We start from the raw sequence: 23,491 nt of genomic DNA, 5'->3' as shown, positions 1-23,491 counted from the left end.
GGGAAGACAGGTCCCCAAAACAATCTGTCACTGATGATAATCATCTTTGTTACCCTGAAAGTAAGCTTTTTCAATCAAAAAAAGTTTTCTCCTTCTCTGGTTAAATCCTGCCAGCTCCACTCATGCTGACAATGCCAGCATGTACATCTGCAGCACAGATTTCTCCTGGGACTTTTGCAGAAAGCCAGAGTTGGGTGGGTTTGATCACTTTAAAAAATTGTTTGTTAAAGTTAATAGCATCTACTTTCCTCCCAGAATAATGTCTGCAGCAAAATGATCCTACTGGGGTCCATACGAAACAGCAGCACCATATAATTAACTGGGATACGGTAGAGATATTGGGGACTTTGGGTGATGATATTGCAGAACTGTTCTCTCATACAGACAAACAGATCACTACATTGTAACAGGGAAGACACAAAGGATATTTATTATTATTGTCTTCAAGCAAAGCTTGGTTTAATACACAATAGTGGATGGAAAGCCACAAGCGAAATAAAAATCCTCTAATTCACATCCTCACTGTTAAAATTACAGATAAAACAGTGATCCTGCATGTACAGAAGCCCAACAAAATAGCAGGATAGATAAAAATAATATATATGTGGCTGAAATCCAAAGTACCTCAGACAAACCCTATTGGATGAAACAGTTTACCATGAAGGAGAGGGGGAGGCAGAATGAAGAGGCCACAGCAGAAGAGGATGAATGATTTTATGGGCTTTGATACTTAATGGTCCAACTGGAAATGATATGAAAGTCCCCGATTTTCAAGGTGACTGGTTCGAGCTGCCTCAAACATCAGCTGCCTCGAACATCAGTGGCCACTCTTGGAAGCCTCAGCTTGGCACTCTGAGGCTGTCCCCAGAGACCTGCTCAGCAAGAAGGCAGCCGGCCTCCGAATTTGGCCCCAACCCAAACTCTTTAGGCAACGGCTGATCTTGGCAAAGTTTCTGCTCTGTAGATTGAATTCAAAGAGCTCCTTCATGCTTCCCGACCTGGGATTAGAAACATTTTCATTCAAGAATTTAAAATTTATTACATTTTTACTCCCAGCTCTGGGGTATCTGGTGTATTTTTTCTAACAAGGTTCTTTTTCCCCTTTTAACCCAAGATAAATCCTACTTCCTTGGGTGTCATGAAGCCACAGGCATGATCAAAGCCCGTTCATACCTGCCAGGAGGACGTCTGTCTCACACTGTGATTGCCCAGGCGGTGTCCACATACTTGAATTATCGTCTTGAATCCAATAGTTATTAGTGACCGCTGTCATTTCTGTGCCTCTGACCTCCAGTGGTTTGTCCATCGCATCTGCCAGGGCTGGGGGAACAGGGACAGCCCAGCCACTTGCCACGATGCGGTCCCCGGCCCTGCTCTGACACCCGACATGTGCCAGGCCACAAAGGGTTCCCGCTTGGTCTCCTCGCTCCCAAGCGACCCCTGCTCCTTTGAGGGGAAGCTGAGGCACAGCACAGACACCAGCGGCCCCGGTTACAGCCCTGCTCTGGCCCACCACCAGCCGGCCTCTGCCACCGACAGGCTGCCTTCAGCACCAAGCAGGGCTCGGACCCGGCCCACCTTCTCCTCACGAGGTTCCACCACCGTGAGGCTGCCCCATGCCTTCTCCTTACCGAGCAGCCTTCAGTTTTACACACCTCAAACTCTTGGGCATCCAGGTATCCTTGAGCAAAGGACTCCTGGGCTGAACAAGCACAGCCAAAAGGCAAATAAAATCCAAGGTGGTGCAATGGAAGTCACTGGAAGAGCCCTCCAGACTCCTCCAGCGCCTGCAAGTGCTAATTGCCAGCAGTCCAATTACATTCATGTCTCCGATAGATTTAATTGCTGAGCTGCTGAAGGGAGAAGTGACCTATTATGGATCATTGTTTACAGCAAATTAGTTCAGAAATTCCCATCCTTCTGACTGTCATGCTCAGAGGGCAAACTCCCTCAGCTGTGCCAGCCAAGGGCTTCGCTGGCTCCAGCAAATGCACGCTCATTCACAGGGAAGAGCTGAGCATCCAGGAACACAGCCTGGCTGCTCAACAAAAGAAAGATCTGAGATGAAAAGGGTCTGACACAGAAAGCAACAGCTCAGATGAAAAAAGTCTCCAAGGAAAGAAGCTACAGAGGCTCTCTCTGCAGCAGCTGCTGGGGGATGACACAGGCACACCTACAGCATCACTCTGGTCAGACCTGAAGGCTCAGATCTGAGATTAAATGGAGCTGGTAGAGCAGTGGGCTGGGTGGAGGGCCCAGGTGAGGCTGGTCAGGGCTACTGAGGCCTTCAGAGCTCTGACAGCTTCAGAGAGAGGAAGTCTGCTTCTTGAGGGTTCCTAAAAGAGGAGGGAGAAGTCACGGATCTCCAGGCTGTTTAAACTCTAGAAGTAAACAAAAGGAATGCCTTTGCAGGATGCATATAGGGCTGGGCTGAAAAGGTATTGAGAAAGATGCTTTTTTGTTTGTTTGTTTGTTTCAAACGTACATTTCTGATGGCTCTAAAACTCCTCTCCAAGTCAAGGCAGGTAGACTGAAGTTTTGGGCCAATGGTAGACGTCTCTGTCCTGCTGCTGAAGTCTCTTGGTGATGTAGCTCAGTGCAGTACTCCTACCGGAGCCCTTATAGTCTTTGAGAGACAGCCCCTTGGGATGCAGCAAGGTTGTGTGCTGCTCCCTGGGCTTTGTTGCTATTGTGCATGGATAAATACAACATCAGGACCACATTATCTGGACTGTTAGCTAGAGATAAAAAGAATTAAAGCAGGGGAACACAAGAAGCTTAAAAACAGGCCTGCCCTTGACTTGCACAATATATTTCAACAGACCCATAAAAAGATCAGGGAATTCACTCAAGCATGAATAGTTACAAGCATAAAAGAATGGCGGTATTATATTTATTATTAAAGCCCTTTTAAAGCCCCCTTATTGCAGATGGATTCTAAGCCTCTGGGGAAAGTCAGGGACAGGATATTTAGCAAAAAATGTTATTAAAAATAGAAATTGTTTCCCATGACTTAACCTTATTGCCTGGGGGGAAATCACTTAGGTGATGTTATTGGAGAGCATACAGCCAGGAGACTGATTGTTATGGAAGACTATGCAGAAGGTTTCTGGAATAGCTGCAGCATTTCTGCTTCCAGGAAAGCAAATTTACCTGTGAACCCCCTCAAAAATGCAGGAGACTTCTTCCTCAAGTCCACATGCCTTTAGCCATCCTATAGTTGCTTCTGCAGCTCTCATCTGCTGCCTGAAGGTGGTTCTGAGGATGGGAGTACTCTACACCACGTGTCGCAGTAAGTGGAGAGCAGACAGGGCCATCAGCTGCTCAGGATAAACGCAATTCATCACATCATCACCTGGCAATTTATCACAGAGATAACATTCACATGTGTCAAGTCCCCAGCCCCAGGATGCTCCAGTTCACTGTTCCTTCCTGGTCCAGAGGGACTTTGGACTGGTGGTGAAACAGGACGTGCAGGATGGTGCCATGGTTTGCTTGCTGCTCTAGTTCCAGCCTAATGTTACTAATAGAAAGCGCCTTTTTTTTTTTTCTGACTTTCCTTTAGAAACTGCAAAAAGGTTCAATTATGACAAATTGGCATTTTCTGTTGGAAAACCTCCTCTGCCCTATAGCCATGGCCAAAGGCTCCTTGTCAAAGCAGTATCAAGTGTGACCCTCCCTTGCACAGATGGCCTTAAGTTCTTTGAGAAATACGGCTCCAGAGGACACAGAAATGCCAGCGGGACTGCTGAGCTGATCAAGTTGTCTCCTGTCCTCCTCCTGGGATACATATCAAGCAAGATGGGCAGATATCAAACATTCATCACAAGCGCTTGTCCCTTCAACAGCTGACATTGGTGCAGCAAAACACTTTTTGATCACTTGAGCTTAATGTCACTGCAATCGTTGCCTAGAATGTAATTTTGTCTTAAAAAAAAAAAAAGAAAGAAGGGAAGGAGGATAAAAAATTAGACTCAAAGGTCTCCACGCTTTAAAAAAGCTGGCTCTGAAGTTTTGCAGCAAGCATCAGATCTCAGCAAATTCTGTAAACTCCCCCCCCACATCTCCCATATTTGGACATTTTCCTCCTGCCTAATGATATTCCATCCATTATATAACTTCACAGATACTAGAGATCAGTATTAGGGAGTTCAGCTTCATTATTAGTACAGTTATTGTCCTTTGGAGACTGAGCTAATGGCCATTTGTCTTCTTCAATACAATTAACAACAATCCTCGCTGGACACCATGTAGGTTACACTCGGTGACACACCGCTACACCCCCTCCTCCAGCAGGACATGACCCCATCTCTGCAGACAAGATCTGGCTCCTTTCTCGCCAGCTGCACGCTATACATTTTAGCAGTGCATCAGGAAATGGCGCACTAAATTATCCAAGAACTCAACTGGGCAGGGCTTGAGCCAAGAAAATCCATTTATTGATGGCCATTCCCCCTCTGAAGTGCTTGAGAAGGTTGACAAGACAGAAACGTGCCTTTCCTGGTCAGCCAAGATGGCTCTTCCCGAGGAGGATAAGGTCACATCTTCACAAAGGATGAAGGGTAGAAGCTGGAGGTCAGGGCCAGATGGAGGAAGAGTCGCAGCTTTTTTTTTTTTTTTTAAGAGAATGGAGCTTATAGCTGTGCACAGATTCATTGCTCAGGTACGTCAGTGTGACTCTTCTGCACAACTGCAGGCCACAATACATTTATTTCCCCCTTATCCTGGCCTCTGCTCCACAAATGCTTGTGCCACCAAGTTCAAGGAGCCTCATGTAGGAACTGTTCAATGCAAGCATGCTCCTCCGTGATGTTCCTGCCTTCCAGCATGTGAACAATCCTCCCACGTCTACAGAGCAATGGCTTGTCTTTGCAGCCTCAGCATGTTCCTGTTCCACTTCCAGCTCCATAGGGGCCAGCACCATTACCCAGAGGTCTGCAAGAGCGGCGCTGTGTGAGTTTTAGAGTGGTTTGGCCTCCCTTGGAGTCAGGTCTGGGACTCTTCAGCTCCATGTGGTCACTGGGACACAAGCCACTGACCTGAGGGGCTTTCATGGCTGGTGCCCAAAGCCTTACAAGCAGAGGGAGACACGGAGGAGCACCACGCAGAGCTCTCCATCAATGCTCAGCGAAGCCCTGCAGCGGCATGTGGCACACAGAGGTCGGAGGCCAGCCTGCTGTCATAAATAAGACACCCTCTGCTGCTGGCATGCGGCAGTTTCAATGGAAAGCATTAATTGCTGGCAAATCACGCTGGTAGCAATTCAGCCTGACAAATCCTTTATTAGATCAAAGCTTACACTGAAAAGGTGCGGGATCAGCTTGTAATTTATGGGCGCAGAGCATCATACTGGGAGCGAGCAGGAAAGGCACCAAGTCTCCTAATTACTCCACAGCAGTTATTCCCTCCACCTTCACCAGCTGGACAGTCAGCAAACCTCTCACAAGGAGAGCTACCGGTGCAGACGACAGCCAAGCCTCAGCACTCGGGTTTATATATGCTGGGGTCCAGAGCCCCCCTCTTAATCATGTGCTCCCTGTGCTGGGTGTGGGGAGTAAGGTGGAGGATCTGAGATGAACACCAAACCCACCTGAGCTTCATGGCAGTGAGCCCCAGAGGTTTGAGACCCCCAATATCAACAGCCCGTATCACACCCAGGGCAACACCGCCAGAACCAGGGCTCAGTGCTTTCTCCTACCTGAGGGCAGGCGGCGAAATGTCCATTTGGAAACTGTTGGAGAAGGGTGGCCACTTTTTTCCATTGCACACTCCATATAATAAAACCCCCAAAGCATGGGGCTGTAGGTCTTTCCTTTGGGGTTTGTGCCCTGCCAGCAGGCAGCTTGATCACGAGGCTGGTCTCGGGACCCAGCGATGACACCAGTAGCCTGTGCTCAGCCTCCCCAGGGCTTGCTTCCTCCACTAAAAACCACCAGCATTCATTTTGTTAACATGTTTTCTGCTTTTAAAAAGCAAAATCCAGCCAGCTCATCTATTTATTTAGGGGCCAAGTGGAAGATCTCTGCTGTACCCAGCTAAGTGCAGGCTTGCCTGACTAGCAGGGGTGCAAGGCACGCTCCTGGAGATGTAAGGACCTGCACTGAATGTGCCACAGGGCTGACCTTCAAAAAACACTCCTGAATGACAGGGACACCTTCACCTGGAAGGGCAGGGCTGGGGCTGGCCGGGCTGGCGGGGGGACACCAGCAGGAGCCCCTCCAGCTTCCCCTCCAGCTCCAGGATCCAGGGGGAAGGAGCAAGCACAGCCTTGCACCGCTGCGGCTGTAAGTAACAGTGATGGGATCACTGAGACGTAGCAAGATTTATCACTTTCTCCCGAAGAACGATTGCCTGCTTGGTGTCCTCAGTAAATAATGCTCTGCCTGCATCATCTGGGGACATCATTAACCCAGGAGACAGTGACACCACTTAACCCCTCACAGGCTCACCCAGCTCCGTGCAGCTGCCTGGGATGTATGGTTACTCACGGACAAGGTGAGGGGGCACCGCCAAAACTCACACTTGGGAGGAGGGAACACAACGCAGCCATCCGATACCATGCAGGGGGCAATGCAGTACTCAAGGGCTCTTACGAGCAGCTCCGTCCTCCACCTGTAGCTGCTGGGGTGCTAGCAGGAACCTATGGTAGGTCCGGGCTACTTGGGCCACTTCGGCTTCAGTAAGGTCCTCGGGGTAGGGAGTCACACAGACCTCAGCCGCCGGGCACATCAGGCTGTCCCCCAGCTCCGGGTGGCTCTGCTAGAGGGGGCCTGGACCAGAGGTGCCTTCCAACCCCAACTGCATCTTAATGGCCCTTCTCTGATCCTTTGCCAGAGAGAGCTTCGTACTGTCAGCATCTGCTGCAGCCAGGCTTCCCGCTGACGCTGACCCGTAAGCCGAGCAGCCAGTGCAGGGAAATTGGGCGTGGGTGAGGAACTTGCTGCATGGACACAGTCCAAGCTGGTGGGGAGTTGTCACACACTCATTTGAGTAAGAAAAAGTTGTACAAAAGCTTGCTAGTTAAAGAAGTGCTGTAGGAAAGGCTTGCAGGAGCACGGCAGAGGGGTTCTGATGCTCCCAGGAGGTGGGGGGGTCCGGGCAGAGCCCAAAGCTTGGGGGGACAAGCAGGGGACAGGAGCCAGCCTGGCTGCACAGCCAGCCCTCTTGGTTTCAGGCTGATAGGGAAGAACCACAGTTATTTTTCCTCAGAGCCTTGTTCAGGCTGGTTCACAACCAATTACTCGCAGTCTCTCCAGGAGGTGCCTTTTTGCAAGCCACATCTTTCCAGCTTGCAGTATTAGGGGCCAGCATAAAGACCTGTTTTTTCCTAGGAGTCAGTGACATTTTAATCAACTCTTCTGGATGGAGTTGCACATTTAAATGTTATGCTGTTTCCTTCAGATTTCCCCAGGCATTTCATGGTTTCAACATGGTTTCACTGTTTTCCATGTCCCTCCAGTTCCAGACCTCATTTCAAACCAGCCTTTACAACTGAGCTGCTCCAAGCTGATGAACACTGTGAGAGCCCGCGGTCTTTAGCTCGGTGTTTAAATTGTTCCCCACCTCTGGGAGGAGCAGGGGTCGAGCCCATTGCCTCCTCTCCCCTCCTCTGCGAAGGGTGGGGAGCTGTCGGCAGCTTCTCGGTTTATTACCCGTGCTCTGTACATCCATACCTTCCACATGTGTTCGGCAGTGAAGTATGCCCGCTGCCAGCTGCTCCCCGACTTGCTGCTTTCCCTGTCACACCGGCTGTTGGCGGTGCCATTTGTCTCCAGCCTCCTCTGGGCGGCACATCCCCACGGCACGCGGTTCTGCCGCGGCTGGGTCCCTGCCCTTGCCCCACGCAGCCCCATCCTCGCTGGATCGGAGCAGATGGACCTAGCGTGAAAATCCTTTCAGAGTAGAGAGCAGCAGATGCTAAATATTCATGCAGCTACTGGTTTGCAGCACAGTGCTACGTATGCAGGAGGTATTCAGGCTCCATCGACCTCTGGACGAGCGTCCCATCCTCAGCAGCTCTGGGTCTGAGGCAGAAGCACCCCAAATAAGCAGTGCTGGCGCACACATCGGCAGGAACCGCTGTAACCAAACATGCACTTACGAGCCTTGCAGCCACAGCAGGACATACATTAATCCTTTCTGACGACCACCTATCCACACCCCAACTTCTTGCTGCAGACCCCTAGTCATCCCTTTCCATGCCCCGGACGCCTGGCATACCCCAGGCAGACTGCCTGATGCTCAGTAATTCCTCTTCTTCCCCATCGAGATCGCTTCACTGCCTTAAGCTCTACTCTAAGGGACCTGGGAAGCAGCTTAAGCCCTGGTGCGTGACTCAGTCCTCCCCCTTAGCTCTTAGCAAGGGAAGCGTGAGTCTCTCCGCGACCTCCAGCAAGGTCTCTTGCGTGGTCCTGCAGTGCCACAGCTCACTGCAGCAAAGAGCATCCCAGGCTTTCTGCCCCTGTGCGATGCTACCTTGCTGCCACCTATGGTTTGCCAAGGCTGGGGCTGTGCTGAAAGCCCTCGTCAAGACTGCTGGGGCACTGCTCCTCCAGGAAGCACTCGAGCTGCAAGGAAGAGTTCCCAGAGCTGGGCTCAAGGTGCGCGGGGCCCAGCACCAGGAGGTGCAGCCCAGCGGGCTGTCCTGCAGCCCGGCCGAGCAGAGAGGTTCCACACTTGCCAAATCTTTTTGCTCTGAGCCCATCAAGCAACCCTCCTGTGAAGTCTGGGGCACAGCCACTGCAAAGGTGCCAGGGAGGCTCGCTGAAGAGCTTGCAAACAGGCTTGGACTGTACTTCCAAAGCTCCCATGGTTTGCTTTGTAAGAAAAATCCCTCCCATGTGCTACTATAAGCATCTTGCCAGCTGCGGCATTGCCCCTGTTCCCCTGGGGGGTGCCCAGTGAGACTAGGTGGACAGACATGGTGACAGCAGAGCAGCTTTTGAGAAAGACAGACTCCTGGAAGAGAGAGGGTGTTGGAAGCCTTTTTTCCCCCTCCTTCCTCTGGACAAGACGGAGCGATCACTTCATGCCGCTTGATTTCCTGGGCTGCTTCCACCACCCTCAGCCACGGAGAGCTGCTACTGCCACACTGCCACTCCTCCACCTCACCCTCTGCAGTGCCCAGCCTCGTTTATCGGCCTGAAACCAGGCACGCTCCCTGCACAGCTGCCATATCCCCGGACAGGACCGGGAGCCCCCGCCTCCCACAGCACCTCACATCTCACCATTAACAGCCACGGCCACAAGGGTGGCATTTCAAAGCCTCCATTTATTGTCCCCGGTCCTGCAGCCTCCCCAGGCACCACCACCCAGCGGTTTTTCTGATCCAATTTATCATCGGGTCGTTTCGCCCAAGTCAGCAGAAGCCCCTCTCTCTGCTCAGGTTACTGACGGATCGATCCACGTCGAGGCCTCCGAGTTTCGATTCCCCTCTTGACTCGGCGAGAGGAAGGGAAGGGGAGGGCAGAGCCCAGGGGACCGGCAAGGGACAGGGGCGGCGGGTCGGTGCCGCAAGGGCAGCACCCGCCAGCTCCTGCACCCCTCGGGAGCAGCCTGCCATCGCCTGCGTGCTGCCAACACGCGATGTGCTGCGCTGCTGGAGGCACCCGACTTCCTCAGCCCCCGGCACGCTCCGCGTGAGGATGCTCAGGTTTGGCACCGCAGCATCTGTCGTTGCACGGAAAACCTGGGGGGTACTTACTGGGATTTAACAGTCCGGCCCTATAATGAGGACTTTTAGCACTTCTTCCTTTTGGGAGTGGGGCGCAGAAACGTGCTAGGCATTTCTGATAGGGAAAACACCTGGGGGTCGCAGCCCAGCAGTTTTCACACTCGGGGTCCTTAATGGATTTCTCCCCACCCCTTCATCCTCTGGTACATGTGGTTGGTCCAGGCTCTATTTTCTCAACCCACAAGCGTTTGCTGAATTTTCAATTAGGTACAAAACCTCTTAAGGAGTAAGACAAAGCTCCCAGAAGTGGTTTTATAGCATCCAAGGCACAAAGCCCTCCTCCTCAAAAGCACTCCCCTGACAAATACTCATTCCCTGGCTGCCCAAGAGCATTTTCAAACCAAAGCCTCAGCTGTGAGAAGCGACCTGGAGAGAAGGCTGGCCTTCTGCCCCACTTTGCTGTTCTCCTTGGAGAAGACCTTCAAGGAAACTAAAGGGAAATCTCTGTTTGCTTCCCCTGCCCGCCATGAAAAGCTCTTAACTGTTGTGGAGGTGGCTACTACATAGCTGGGAAAGCTTTCAGTATCCTTACCAAGGGGGCAAAAGAACCAGCCCTAGCAGGGTCTCCCGGCTTTGTCCCCCAGCTTTAGGGACGTGCTACTCCCCTCCAAACGAGAACGGCAGGAGCGAAGTGGCAGCACGGGGACAAAAGCTAAAGCAATGTCATTGGAAGGACCGGGACAGACTGCATCAGACCCATGCCAGAACTGCCACCTATCAGCAAAATCCGTTGAGATAAAGAGTTTCAGTTATGCATTGTCATGGTGTATTAAATAAAGGTGTCTGCCCTCGAGCCCTCACTCCTCAAGCCCTTCACCCCGCTCCCCCTGGGAGGGGTGGGTGTGCATCATTAGGATGGCACGCCAGCCTCAGACCCGGGGGGTCACGCTACCCAGAGCTGGTGAGCTCAGCACAGTATAAGCAACTCTGCTGAGATGCATCAGAGTGACAGTTAAGGTCTTTGCCCTTTCCATTAGCTTTATTTTAATTTGAAGCCGCACTGTTCATTACTTCCATTACATCCCGCCTCGGCTGGCCGGCACGATGCCTTACTTTGCTGCTGACTTTGGGCAAGAGCCTGAGGCTCCAGTCCCTGGGGTCCCAGCTGCACTGCCAGGGGGACAGCCTGGCCAGCAGTGCCACCTGGGCACTGCTTTCTGCAGGTGCAGGTGCCTCGGGTCTGCCAGGACGCTGCTCCTCTCCCTCTCCATGCCCGGATCTGCAGCAGGAGGCTGCGCGTCTTGGCAGACGGGGGGATAAGTCCATTCCTTTCCCACTCCCTTGTTGCATTTACTAAATGACGGAGCCTGCGTGATGTGGGCAGTCAGGAGTTGAGCTGTTTTGCCCCAGACAAGTTTCAAAGCTTCCCAAAGTCGCTGGAAACCCAGAGGAGCACACAAGCCCCAGCCAGCTTTCCTCCCTGTGTCTCACCCCTGGCATAAGCTCTGAGCCAGCGGGGGCTGCAGGCAGCCTCGTGTCCCTGCTGGGATTATCAGACAAGGCACTGCACTTCTCCTTGTGGGGTGGATGCGTGGTTCTGGGGGCTGCCTGCGTGATTTCCTGGGGTGACGGCTCTCTCCCCATACCCCCCCTCACAGGGGTGCTGGCAGAGAGCTGGGGATGCAGGTATCGCGAGCCGGGCTCCAACACGGCACCACGAAAATGAGGAGGGAGCTTGTAACCGAGTCTGACACCGGCTTCAAGACAGGTTGATCTAAGGAAGATTTTCTGCTTTTCTTTGATGTAAAAGGAGGAAGCCGTGAAATATAATCCTTCCTTGATAAAAAATGCTAGTCTGCAGCTCCTGCCATCTCTAGTCCATATATTTACACAGATCCTTGAACAGAGACAGAGCAATTTGCTGTAATGAGCATTCAGGAAACCGAAGCAGCAGCTTTCCTCACAGAGGGCACATCAACATGCCCCAGGCATCAGCCGAGGCCCATTGCCTTAGACTTCCACTCCTACAGGGACCCAAAGGAGCCAAAGAAATGCAGGAGGCTTGCTAGCCTACAGCAGCTACAGCGGAATAAAGCAGTGAGGAGGGAGAGGTCTTTCCAGCACGACAAGAGCCTTTGATTCCTGCGAGCGTGGCTCAGCCGCTGAGGTATCTGCACAAGGCAGGCGTGGAAGGCTATCGGTGTCTGGGAGCCGTGTCAGCCCAGAAAATCCCCATCTCGCTGCTGTCTGCAGCACAGCGGGAGAATTCAGCTCCCCATCCCATACTGCTCCCCGCCACCACCGGCCGGCAAAGGGGGGCACGGCGGGGCAGGGGGAGCAGACCCCCGAGGCATTCCCTTGAGCCCTGCCAAACAGGGAAGACCACAGAGCGCTTAAAAAGTAAAACTGGAGTCGAAACAAAAAGCAGGATGCTCACCAGTGGCATGCTGCTAGAGCTGCGGGACATGCAGACCTGAGGCAGTGCCCGGTGGTTTCTGGCCTGGCTCTGCACGTCGACCCCTGGTGCCTGGGGCCTGAGCACTGCCCTGGTTTTGGACATCCCGGTGGGGTGTGCGGTTGTCCCAGGCATGCCCAGAGCCAGAGCAGCTGCTGGGCCCTGCAGGAGGCTGGGCAGGGAGGAGAGCCACCACAGCTCGGCAGCGAGGAGGCTCACAGGGCTGCTCTGAGCTGAGCTCACCGGGGAATCTGTAGGTCAATGCATGTGTCCGCCTGGATCGGCCGTCGAAAACAACCTGTTTCAGCAAAACTTGCAGCAACCTTTGGGGTGAGACCAGTTATACTGAAGCAGTTGGCAATTAAAGAGCATTCTCAAGCAACCTTTTCCATCAGCATTGCTTTTCAGGCCCCCCGTTCAGGCACGCGGGGCACATGCTCCCCAGGAGGTTACACGGTACCTCGTGGAGCAAACACACTGGTTCCTTCCCTGTCCCACCAACGCCGCACTTCTAGTACAGGCGCCCAGCCAGGGAAGTCGAAAGCAGTAAAACAGCTTCTGAAATCATGCAGATAACGAGAAAATCCTCGCAGTCAATGTTAAAAGGTTTTGTTTTGCAGTAAACTACACGTTTTTGTTTTGGTTTAGTATTAGCGTATTTATATATTGTTAGTGCAATTTGTTGAAGCTGTTCCCTTGCTTGCAAAAGCCTGGGTTTAGCAAATATTGGCTGGTTAACTATGTTGTTACTTAGCAACCCTAATTGGATTTCAAATTGGAGATTTTGTTTTGGAAATATTACCTGTATCACTTAGCACTGTGGAATAAGTTCCTACCTCCATCGTGCAGGTAAACCCAATCAGCATTCCTCAGTTCACGGAGGCTTGGCCTTGTTTACCCGCCTCCCCGCCACGAACCGACACCGACACCCCACCGCAGACGGCTCCAGGGCACACAGCTGGGGCTCAGCTGCAGCTCCCGGGCTGCCGGCAGCGGGTGGGCGCAGGTCCCGGCTCAGGGTGCTCGGGGCAAGAAGGAGAGAGCTGAACTGGGTACTCGCCGCATCCCGCCAGCCTCCACGCCGAGCTCTCCAGGCCTGCGGAGCTTTGTTTCGGGTGCGAGGGGAAGGCGGCTGACGTTGTGCCATTTAGCGGTACCAACCGGCCAAGCCAAGCATTAAGCCGATTACAGCCTACAAACCTCTGCACAGCAGGGCGACGCTCCGGCTTCAGCCACAGGCCAGCGGCTGCAGGGACCGGCAGGGACTGAGCATTGATCGGTGCCCGGGGGCCCGCCACAGCTCTTCTGGTCCCCAAAGAAGAGCTGAGAAAGGCGGGAAAAGAGCACGGGAAGCACAGCAGGGAGCCGGGCCCTGCAGGAGCCGGGCGATGGTGCTCTTGGTTCAGCCAAGGCGCTGGCGGTGTTTTGAAGGCCGGGAGGCAGGCGGGGCATTTTTGGGATGTGCCGTTGCAGGAAGGATTCATTCTGCCCAAAAGGCTTCCTGCAAAGCCCCGTAATTGTTTAGCTCCTTCCCCTGCTGCCTACCTGCAGAGATAAGGGGAGATGCTGAGGTCCTCGTGCAGCACAGCACAGCAATTACAGCCTGCGAACCGGGCTTGCAATGTTCCTCAGCTGTTCATCCCCATTCCGAGGAGGGACGGAGCAGTATTTTCCCCATGGGAAAGACCCTGGAGAGCCTGGGGGTGCAGAGGTACAGTGAGGCGAGGTCCTCAGGCCCACGTGATGGGGTGAGGCCAGTCCCATCGTGGCAGAGCTGCTGCTGGGCAGTGGGTCTTGCAAACGCATCCTAGCGAGCTTCATGCACCTCCTTCCTATCAAGGGCTCCGGGACCAAAGCACAAGCTTTGGCAACATCTGTGTGGCCAGACTCGATTGTAAGCAGATGGGTTTGACCCCTAACCACAGGTGGGTTTTCCCAGCAGAGAAAAAGTGGGGTGACAGATTTTCTGGACCCTGCCCCAAAAGAGGAGAGCATTTCTCCCCGTGGTAACTCCACACACCCTTAAGACTAACCCAGGGTACAGCAGGACCTTCCTGCTCCTGCTTGGGCTCCTCCTGCACAGTGAAAAGGCCCTTTCCAGGAGCTTCAGCGAGAGACTTGGAAGCAGAGGAAGATCGAATGAGAGGAGAAACAAAATCATTTCCAGAGTGCTCTCACCTGGAGCCAAGACACGAGCATGCCACAGACAGGGTAGGAGCGGTGTTGAGCACGCTGTAAGCGAGGGCTGGCTCTGTCGGGTGGAACCGGACCACATATTCAGAGGGGAAACGAGCAGGAAAAAGCAGCAACATTCTGCTGAAAATGTAAATGAAAGTAGATTTATTTTGTCTTTGTTCAAATTCTCCCGAGACGGTGTTGACTTATGTGTTAGAAAACCAAACCCTGCAACTAGGGATTGTTGTACTAAACCTGCCACCTCCCCCCGAGCCCTCCAGCAAGCAGAAATCTGATGGAAGCTGCTGATTTCTTCTTGGCTCCAGCCCCGATTTGTTTGTCAGGTTCCAGATGCATTTTACAGCGGTTGAGGGGTTTTTTGTTGTTGTTGCTGGATGGTTTTATAAAATCAAACGTTGAAGGAGAACAGATCCGAAAGTGAAAACATTTCTCCAATAAAACTCCGGTTTCTACCAAAAATTGTCGGGGAGTTTTCAATCAGGATTAAGCTACAATTACACGGGATCTATCTTAGCTGTGAATTAAACAGTGTGCTGAATGAATAGAGATGTTGTTGTGTTCTGTTTGAACACCCACAGCCCCAAGAACATCCTTTATCTCACAACGCGCGCTAGTTTTACCATATATTATTACTTCAAAACCAGTGCTCTGTTGCAGCTGGGGCTGCTGCGCCGCCTGCTATCTGCCAGTCGATCTTCCCTCGCTAAGCCCGTCAGCGTACCTAGACAGCTACTATTTTAAGATCTTAAAATGATATGAAAAAGAAAGCGTTAAGGAGAACGAGCGAGGCTCCCTGCATAAACTCTGCCTTTACAGCCCTATCAGCATTCAGCTCGCTTCCCAAATGACCCTGATCGGCAACAATGTTCTGTATATTCCCACAATTAAACAACATTTGAACTTGTGTTAATAGCAATAGAACAATTATCTGAAAGAGCCATCCACCGAGTAAGCAAGCCGTATCATCAAGAGTCAATCCTGGAGCAAATAAAGAGGGTAAAGGAGTGAAATCTTCAATATAAGGAATAAAGACTCTGTATTCCACCAGTGGCACCATAAAACCGGCACACGAACGATGCATTGAATGTCAGAAGCAAATATCTCCTGAAATACAAGCAGCATTTGGTTGCTTAATTGTAAACCTTACTGTTTCCACTGGAGAAAAAAATCTTTAGTATTCTGAGACTGTAAAGAGACATTTGCCTGGTCCTGGTATCAAAAATATTCTGATTACGTTAGAGCTTTGTGTGGGAAATGCAGAAGCAGCACAACAGCCTGTAATAATGTGGGGGGGGAGGGGGGCAGTGGAAGGCTTTTAAGGGCCTGAATTTATTCTAAGAGCTTAATGAGAGAGACACTCGTCATGTTTCTGGAAAATTTAGAAAGAAATGAGTAGGGGGCTAACTCAACAGGAAACTTCCCCTGGCAGCTTCTCTTGTGTTTCTCATTGAACAAAAATCTTCCATACTGATGGGAGGGGAAAAAAAGAAACTTATTTTTCCAGCATTAAAAAAAGAAAAGCAGGAGAAGCTTACCTTCTCCCATATTTTTCCTGTTTTTCCCCATTTCCCCTATGCCAATGACATGAAAAATGTTTTCCTCCTGAGAGTGGAGGAGCAGAACCTGGCTCTGAAAAGGAACGATTTGACCAAGCTGACAAAGGCGCCGTAGGCACGGATCCCTTGCAGAAATAATAATAACGCCAGAAAACTTTTGACCGGACCCTTTGAATTAGGCAAGTTGTGCTCGATGAGAGCCCCTGCGGCTCCATCCCTTTGGGTCCTGGAGGTGCTGCGCTGCATACCCAGCCGGGGTGTCTGTCTTGGGCACGGTGTGGGGGGGGGGCTTTTCTTATTGCATTTCTCACCTTTTCTTCTAATAAAGCTCATTGCTCATTCCCAGCTGGAAGAAGACATAATAAAAATGATGGGAGGAAATTGAAGGCTAGCTGGGGTTAAGAGAGACAATAACAGAACTGCTTTTACAGGGTAATCTGCCATCCTTTGGTAGCTAGAGCTAAAGAGGGTTTCGAAATCAGCAAGAGAATTAAAAATATTGAGATCAGCTAAAACATTCCTTTCCTTTGCACATCAAAGAGGATATCCACAGGGACAGATTTGCTGCTATAGAGTCATTTCCACCATTTTTTACGATAAAAAATGAAAGAGTTTGGTGCTTTTTTTTTCCTCTCCGCCTCCCTCCTTTAGCAGAAAACCATTGTACAGGGCAAAATCTCCTTTCTGTGCTCCCTAAAAAAGCCTCCATCTGACGTGAGCAGTGATGCCAGTTAAAATACGGGGTCTCTCACCCTGGTGCCGGGTCCACCCTCCTTCTAGGTTGGAAGAAATCCTTTTTGGGTTGAAATCCCTGAAAGCCATGCAGGAAAATCTGCACACAACAGGTCAGTGAGAATGAGAGAGGGCTTGTCCCTGCGTGTAGAATAGAGGATGTGTTAATAAACTGGATAACACTAAATACATCTCCCCCATAAGTAAACCAGTCCCCTTCCTTCAAACCAGTCTGAATCTATCAGTTTTACTTTTTCTTCCTGAAAAGCGGGCTTTGTTTCCCTGGGACATGCAATCATCAGGCCCTTCTCTTGGAGGAGTGGAAGTTTTGGGGCTCAGGGCTTCTGTTGGGCTCAGCAACCCCCATTTCTGCTGCCAAACAGCAAAATTCCTCCGAAACCCATGTCAGGAAGCCATGAGCGCTCCTCTTGGCTGCTCTCCATCAGCCCTTCCCCTGCGCGTGACTTTACCCTCTGCTTTCTCTGTTTCTTTCCTGTCCTGCTTCTCATCTCCTGCTTTTTCGGATTTGGGGAGCCGTCAGCTCTGCTGCTGATGCTGCGAGCGGCATGGCACACGGCACGGTGCGGCACGGCACGGCACGGCACGGCGCGCAGGCGGTGGGCGCACCGAGCCATCCAGATGCTGGTGCAGCTGCGGCGGGGACGCAGGAACCCGTGCGACTCGGTGGCCTCCGAACGAGCCCCACAGCACGTCCCGTACCCATATAAAAGAGGAGCTGAGCGCGGACGCCACGCGCTGATATAAAACAGACAGCCCCTGTGCGCTGGTTGGAATTGGCGCTCATAAACACATTGCCTCTGTGCGGCACAGCTGCCCCCACTCCCTTTATCTCCCTTCCCCCCAAATAACACCCACAGGCGCCCTTCTTGCCGAGCCTGGTGACCGCAGCCGCCCGAACGTGGTCTCGGAGCATCTGGATGAGGCTCAGGAGCCAGCAGCTCCTCAAGTACGAAGCAGGAGGCAGCCGGAGGTCGCAGGGGCAACTGAGGGCTTGGCTCCTGGGCCACACCGCTCCAAAGCGGGCTGGGGTGGCGAGGGACCACGGCTGGACGTGGGGCGGGCTCCTTGCTCCCCTGGCTCTACCCAAGGCCAAGGCAGTGACTCAGGGACGTGCCCGCCTGGAGACGCCAGGAGCCCAGCCAGGAGCCCTGCCAGGGCCGTGCCCAGCCTGCAGAGCCCCTCGAGGAAGCAGACACCCGAAGGCACTGGGCCAAGCCGTTTCTCCCCAGACCCTTTTGCGCTCACTGTTTCCGTCGTCATCCCCCCTCCATCCCCTGCACGCAGAGCACGGCCGCCGCTTCTGTTTTAGCATCCCCAGGGACAGCTCTGCACCAATTCTGCAGCCGTCACCGACGGAGACGCTAATTAAATTGTTCGGAAATCCAATAAAAATGCTTTACGAGAGTGTCTGTCATTGGCAAAGGTTTAGGGAAGAAAATTAGGCTTCTCCACAAGCAGAAAAAAGTCCTTCCTCTCTCATTAGACCCTTTGTAAGCGGCTCTCGGGCGGAGTTTCCCAGTGCGGGGCTAATGGGGAGGGCAGGGGGCTTGGTTGGCGAGTGTCACTGACACAACCAACTACCACGATAAAAAGCAATAGGTAAAAATGAATTTTTAGGATGGTAACACCATGATGTCCCAGCTGACATCAAGGCACTGCCGTGCCCTTGTCCCAGGGTATGGGCACTGACCCGCTACCACCCCGCAGGGCTCCCCCCGCTCCCGGCGGGCACAGCAGAAGCTCCCCAGCCCTCCTGTAGCTGGTCCCTGGCCACAAGGATGCTGCGTGCGCCCCTCGTTTTCTACCCTCTGTTCCCCAAAGGACATAAAAAGTGAAGGAGTGTCTCTGACGACATCCATCGCCAGGACATGCTCAGGTCTGGCCCTCGGCATTTGCTGAAAATGCTCGCAAGTGAAATTACCTACTGCCTGGGGGGGGATTTCTGGGCCGCGTGGGGAGGTTTAAGAAAAGCAAATATCATGAGGCTTATGATGTAAATACTAAGAGCGGGCTAAATGCTCTGCAATTGCTCTTAATTATGCAAATATGGAAGAGGAGTTGTACAGGAGCCCGCTTTCCACCCAGAACAGGGAATAATTGTGCAGAAGCAACCGTAAGCATGAAACCCGTTTGCAGCGTGAAGGCGAAAAGCGTAAATCCACAAAAACCACGAGGCACCCCCACAGATGAAGCGCCCAGGAACCAGCCGGGGCCTCTCCTGGTCTCCATTTGTTCCCTTTGCGTGGGGCCGAGAGCTGAGCATGGAGCCAGGGGCACCCAGAGCAGGGGGAAGGGAGACAGGAAGAGTCTCTCTGGGAAGACGCTTCATTTTAAAGGGGTTTTGGCCTGCCCCTGGATGTGGGGTTGTCCCTCTGAATCTTCGGGGAAGAGCTGCTGAAATCAAGCCGACTGCTGCAGCCCTTTTGTTCACACAGTCTCCTGCTAGGAGGGACTCTTATTTTATTTCAAAGGCTCAGCAATTTGGATAGGTTTAACCTTTTCTGCGTTCCCTTTGCACAATAGCACAGATGAGCTCCAAAGCCTTCTTCAAGAGCTCGGGCTGAAACAGGAGATCGGGGGGGAGGGAGAAGACACCAAGGAAAACCAAAGGGACCGATGCTGTCATTTCCAGACGTGATTTGCTTGCCAAGCTCCCCTGATATCTTCAGCTCAGGCAGCGCAGAGCTGGCTTTTCCATGAGAAAACATCACAGCGTGACCCCCACCAGCCCCTTGTGGGGCTGCGGTAGCCCAAGGGGGCCCCCCAAAGCCACGGAAGAGCGGGGCTGCGCCAGGCTGGCGATGGGGGACCTGCAACAGGAGGAGAGAACCCCCGGGGGGGTACAAGGTGCAGGACCCCCCCAGCCCTCCATCCCTATGGATCCTCATGCCCGTGGCAGCATCCCCACCCCGCTGACACCTCTTCCAGCCACGATTCCCATCCCATCCCCAGCCCCTCTGGGCTCTGAACCACGGTCCGGCCCCGCAAATGCCCCCAGTAGCGGGGAAAGGCGCCTTCCGCGCGGGGCAGGGCAGCGCTTCTTTGATGTTAGAACAACAAAGGCGGGCGCGCAGAAGGGAAGGTAATCTAAATGCCGGCGAACAGCAGGCTGCGTTTCAAAAGCAACATCAATAGCTTTGAAAATCAATTTCTCCCAAGGAAGCAAGCTGCTCTTCCTGGGCTCCTCCAGCACCCCGAGTGCTGCTCTCCCCCTCGCCAAGCTTGCTGGAGCTGCTCCTCTTTTAACGGGGCCTTTGGAAACCCACTGCTCCCCAGGCTGGGGCAGCCCCAGCTCCCTGCAGCAGGCAGGGGGCTCGGGGCACACGGGCTGCTCTGCTGCCTGCTGAGCCAGGGCAGGAGCCAGGGCAAGACTCATTCCGGGTCACGTCACCTTCCCGGCCCCACGGTGCACGGGGAAACCTACAGAAAGCAATAATTTCATGAGCAGCTGGCGAGAGGAGGTTTGCAGAGGGAAAGACGGGAATAAGGCAAGCGGAGGGAGCTGAGTGCAGCCCCGGCATCCCCAGGGACAAGCGTGGCCTCGGCCGTCACTGCACAGGCCTGCCCCTCCCCAGCATCGCAGCAGGATTTGTTCATTTTCCGCATTTCAAGCCCACTTCCATAATCAGGAAAGCCACAGCTTTTGTGTCTGCTTGGTTTGTAACACAAGCTGCAATCCCGCATGCTCAGGGCTCCCGGAGCTGGGGCTTAGGAGCAAGCAGGGAATGCTTTTGCTACCTGAACACTGCCATTGTTTACTTTGGAACAGCTCCTTTAAAAAATAAAATGGTTTTGTGTCGACGTTTCCTAAGCAAAACATTTTGAGTGTTTTGATTTGTTTTATTTGCAATGCTCGTTTGCACAATCTTTTAAGATCAGATGCAATTAACATGAAAAAGTAGCAAGATCTCGCAGTTGTTCCTCGTGATCACAAAATGCTTTAGTTTTACTTCTTTGTCTGCTATGTATTAAAAAAAAATAAAAAATAAAAATAATCTGTTCCTAACTCCATCGCATTAAAAATGGCCAGAAGCTTGAAAAAGCTGCCCAGAGCCTCTCAGCTCAGCCCTGTGACCCCCCCTTGCACCAGCACCACATCGTCGTGGGGCCGCTCAGCCAGGTTCACCATTACCCAATTGTATTGTTTTAGTGGTTTATTATTTTGATTTTCATGCAGAGCAGCCTGTTCCAGCTCCTCATAACAAAGACAATTATGCTAACTTTATTGGATTTGCATTCAGGGCTGATTTGTCAGAATTGTATATTGGTTCTGGGAGATGGCAGGGGAGGGAGAAATGGTGCATTTGCTTTTCATGATTACAAAAAATAAAAAATATTAAAAAAGGTATAAAAATCATCTCTGTTTCATGCTCTCTTCCAGCCAAGCCCCTTCCTGGTGCTCAGAGCCATCGATGCTGCCCGTGACCCTCCAACCCCGCTGCAGCGCAAGCTCTGGTGCCAGGCTGCGGCAGCCAGCAGGACGCGGTGCAAATGGGGTAGGAGAGGCTGCAAACTGGGGGTGCCTTTGTCCTACCGGTGCCTGGGAAGGGGCCGAGCCGCAGAGCTGAACGCTCCCAGCCCTTCCTGGGCTGGGCACGCTGGGCACGAGGAGGGGGCTTCACACTGGGCATGCTGGAGAGGAGCGGCTGCGCCTCGGAGGGACGCTGCCCAGACCGACTGCTGAAAAACCCACTCCTACGTATTTTCTACTGCTCTGACACCATCGTCGATGCTCCGACTCTCCCACAAGTCCCACTTTTGAATTTTTACGCCCCTGAGGTGTAACAAGGAATATGCCGCTGTTTTTTTCTTTTTTTTTTTTTCCCCTCCTTTACAAGACAGATCTCTTCCACCTGCACTTCGTCCAGATGTTGTGTGCATGACTAAGAAGGAAGGTTTTTATTGTCTCCTTGTTACGGGTTCTGTATTTAAAATCACCGAGTTACTTCATTCTGCCTTTTGGAGCTTCTTGATGCCTGCTAGTAATTGGAAAATGTCAGGATTTTTCCAGACTGTCCCATGTTTCTTACTCCATTGTCAGGGAAGCGCTGTCAGGGGGATCTTTTCCATGACTCCTCACACCTAGAAAAAGCGCTGAAGCCTGCAACAAGAGAAATGACCCCCGGAGCCCAACAATGCATGCCAGAACCTGGAAAGCTCTCCTCAAGCATCCCAGCATGTTTCTGGTGTAACGAACCGCTGCAGAGGGACCAGCAGCACGGGATGGGTGTCACGCCATCACTGGTGCTGGGATGCTGTGCCACGCCGTTCCCCACGTTGCGTGGCTGTGGTCCTTTAAAAAGCTTACGCCCTGTGTACTTTCTGCACTTGGTGAAATACCCAGATTGACCCGATTTGCAGTACTTGGACCACGGATAGCATGCAGGCCCCCAGAGGAACTCCAATATTGAGAAATTTCCCACAGAAGATTTACGTCCCACTGGCATTTGAACTTTTATTTCCTTTATTGCTGCGCTGGGCGTAGAACAGAGATGGAGAAGGAGTTTCAGAGAGGACGGTGCGAATACCCTTCATGTCAAGGCAGAGCATCCAGGATATGGTTCCCATGACCATGCATTTGTTCCCATCCCACAGCCAAAACACTTGCTCATAGCATGGATCCTTCTGGGTCACGCTCTCGAACTAGTTCCTTCCCAGCCCTCCTGGCTGGAGCACTAATGGAAAGGAGACCTAGCAAATATGCTTAAATAACAGACTGCAAATGATTGAAGAAGGGGTTAAGTGAGTGATATGAATCATTAAAGGCTGTGGGTGGATCCTACAGCGGGGAGAAGAATGGAGGCTGCGCAGCCCCCGGCCGTGGGGGCTGATCGTGGATCTGCCCTCCTTCCCCAGGGACCTGGCCCTGGCACTGAGCAAGCCTACGCAGCCCCCCAAAAAACCCGTCACTGCTGCACTCTGCTGCTAGGCACCACCAGTACCCGCAAACCTCTGCAGCAGGTGAGTGGAGTCGTCTGATCTGGGGGGAAGTCTGCAATCAGTTGCTTTAAGAAGCACAGGAAGCTTCACTGGTAAAAAGTATCCCCCTTCTCTTCCACTCCATACACGTTCACATGGCCGTGTGCTCCGTGCTGGTTTGGGTGTCCTGGTTTGTCCCCACAGCAGCACCAAGAGGCTCTGGTGCGAGCCGAGACGCTGCACCGTGCCGTCCCTGCTGCCTGGGGCAGGGGGCACGAAGGTGTGCGGTGGCACCCGAACCACGGGGCCTGCTGGAAGTGCAGGGGAGCACAGGGCTGCAGCAGATCCAGCGGCGATGGATGCTCCAGTGACACCTCAAAAAGGGCCAGGCTCACCTTAAAAGTCTCCTCTGTGGACTGAAGCAAGAAAAAGAAACAAGTTCTCCTAGGTCTCTGTGCGTGCACTTTTTTCTCTCTTGGACTGGGGCACTGCTCTTCGTTGGCTGGCTCAGTACCGTGCCCGTTTCCAGAGGCAATCACTGCAGCAGCTGAGCAAAGCAGCTGCTGGGGAATTTCTGGGTGCTCCAGCTCTGGCACCCTGCTGCGGGTTGCTTCAGCAGAGCTATTTCCAGCTGCTTGCCTGCCTGGATGGGAAGGAGCCAACGGTTTGGCTCCACAGTTTATTAAACTTTGCATCTTTGTGACAAGGTGTGAACCGGTGCTCTACATTAATTTTCCAAAGCTTTTACATGCCGGGGAAATTACCAGCCACGGAGCAGGGAGCAGTGGGAAAAGAGCAGGATTCACGCTGGAGACGATCACTCGGTGGCGACCAGCGAGGCGAGCAAGCGATGTGCGAGGAACCTCCGTGCTGCAGCCCCGAATGAGGTCTGGGAGCGGGGACTGTCACCTCGACCGTGGCACGAGGGGTAGCTCGGGG

General features: G+C 52.5%; 1 long non-coding RNA gene across 7 annotated transcripts in view; it reads right to left on the bottom strand.

The window, feature by feature from the left end:
- The window catches only part of LOC308199770, a 143,609-nt gene that overhangs the window by 25,385 nt on the left and 94,733 nt on the right, over nucleotides 1–23,491 (bottom strand). For 2 of the 7 annotated variants that reach the window (XR_013954928.1, XR_013954933.1), the window contains exon 2: nucleotides 3,154–14,444. The exons of 3 other annotated variants lie outside the window; for them this stretch is intronic. This is a non-coding gene — a long non-coding RNA (uncharacterized lncRNA). The remainder of the gene's footprint in view (nucleotides 1–3,153; nucleotides 14,445–23,491) is intronic. 2 more of the 7 variants (XR_013954929.1, XR_013954934.1) reach the window with 2 other exon arrangements.

This window comes from Anser brachyrhynchus, assembly GCF_964034855.1.
Source record: "Anser brachyrhynchus genome assembly, chromosome: 9".
Classification (NCBI taxonomy): Eukaryota; Metazoa; Chordata; class Aves; order Anseriformes; family Anatidae; genus Anser; species Anser brachyrhynchus.
The sequence above is the reverse complement of the archived record's forward strand: the minus strand, read 5'-3'. Positions and strand labels throughout refer to the sequence as shown.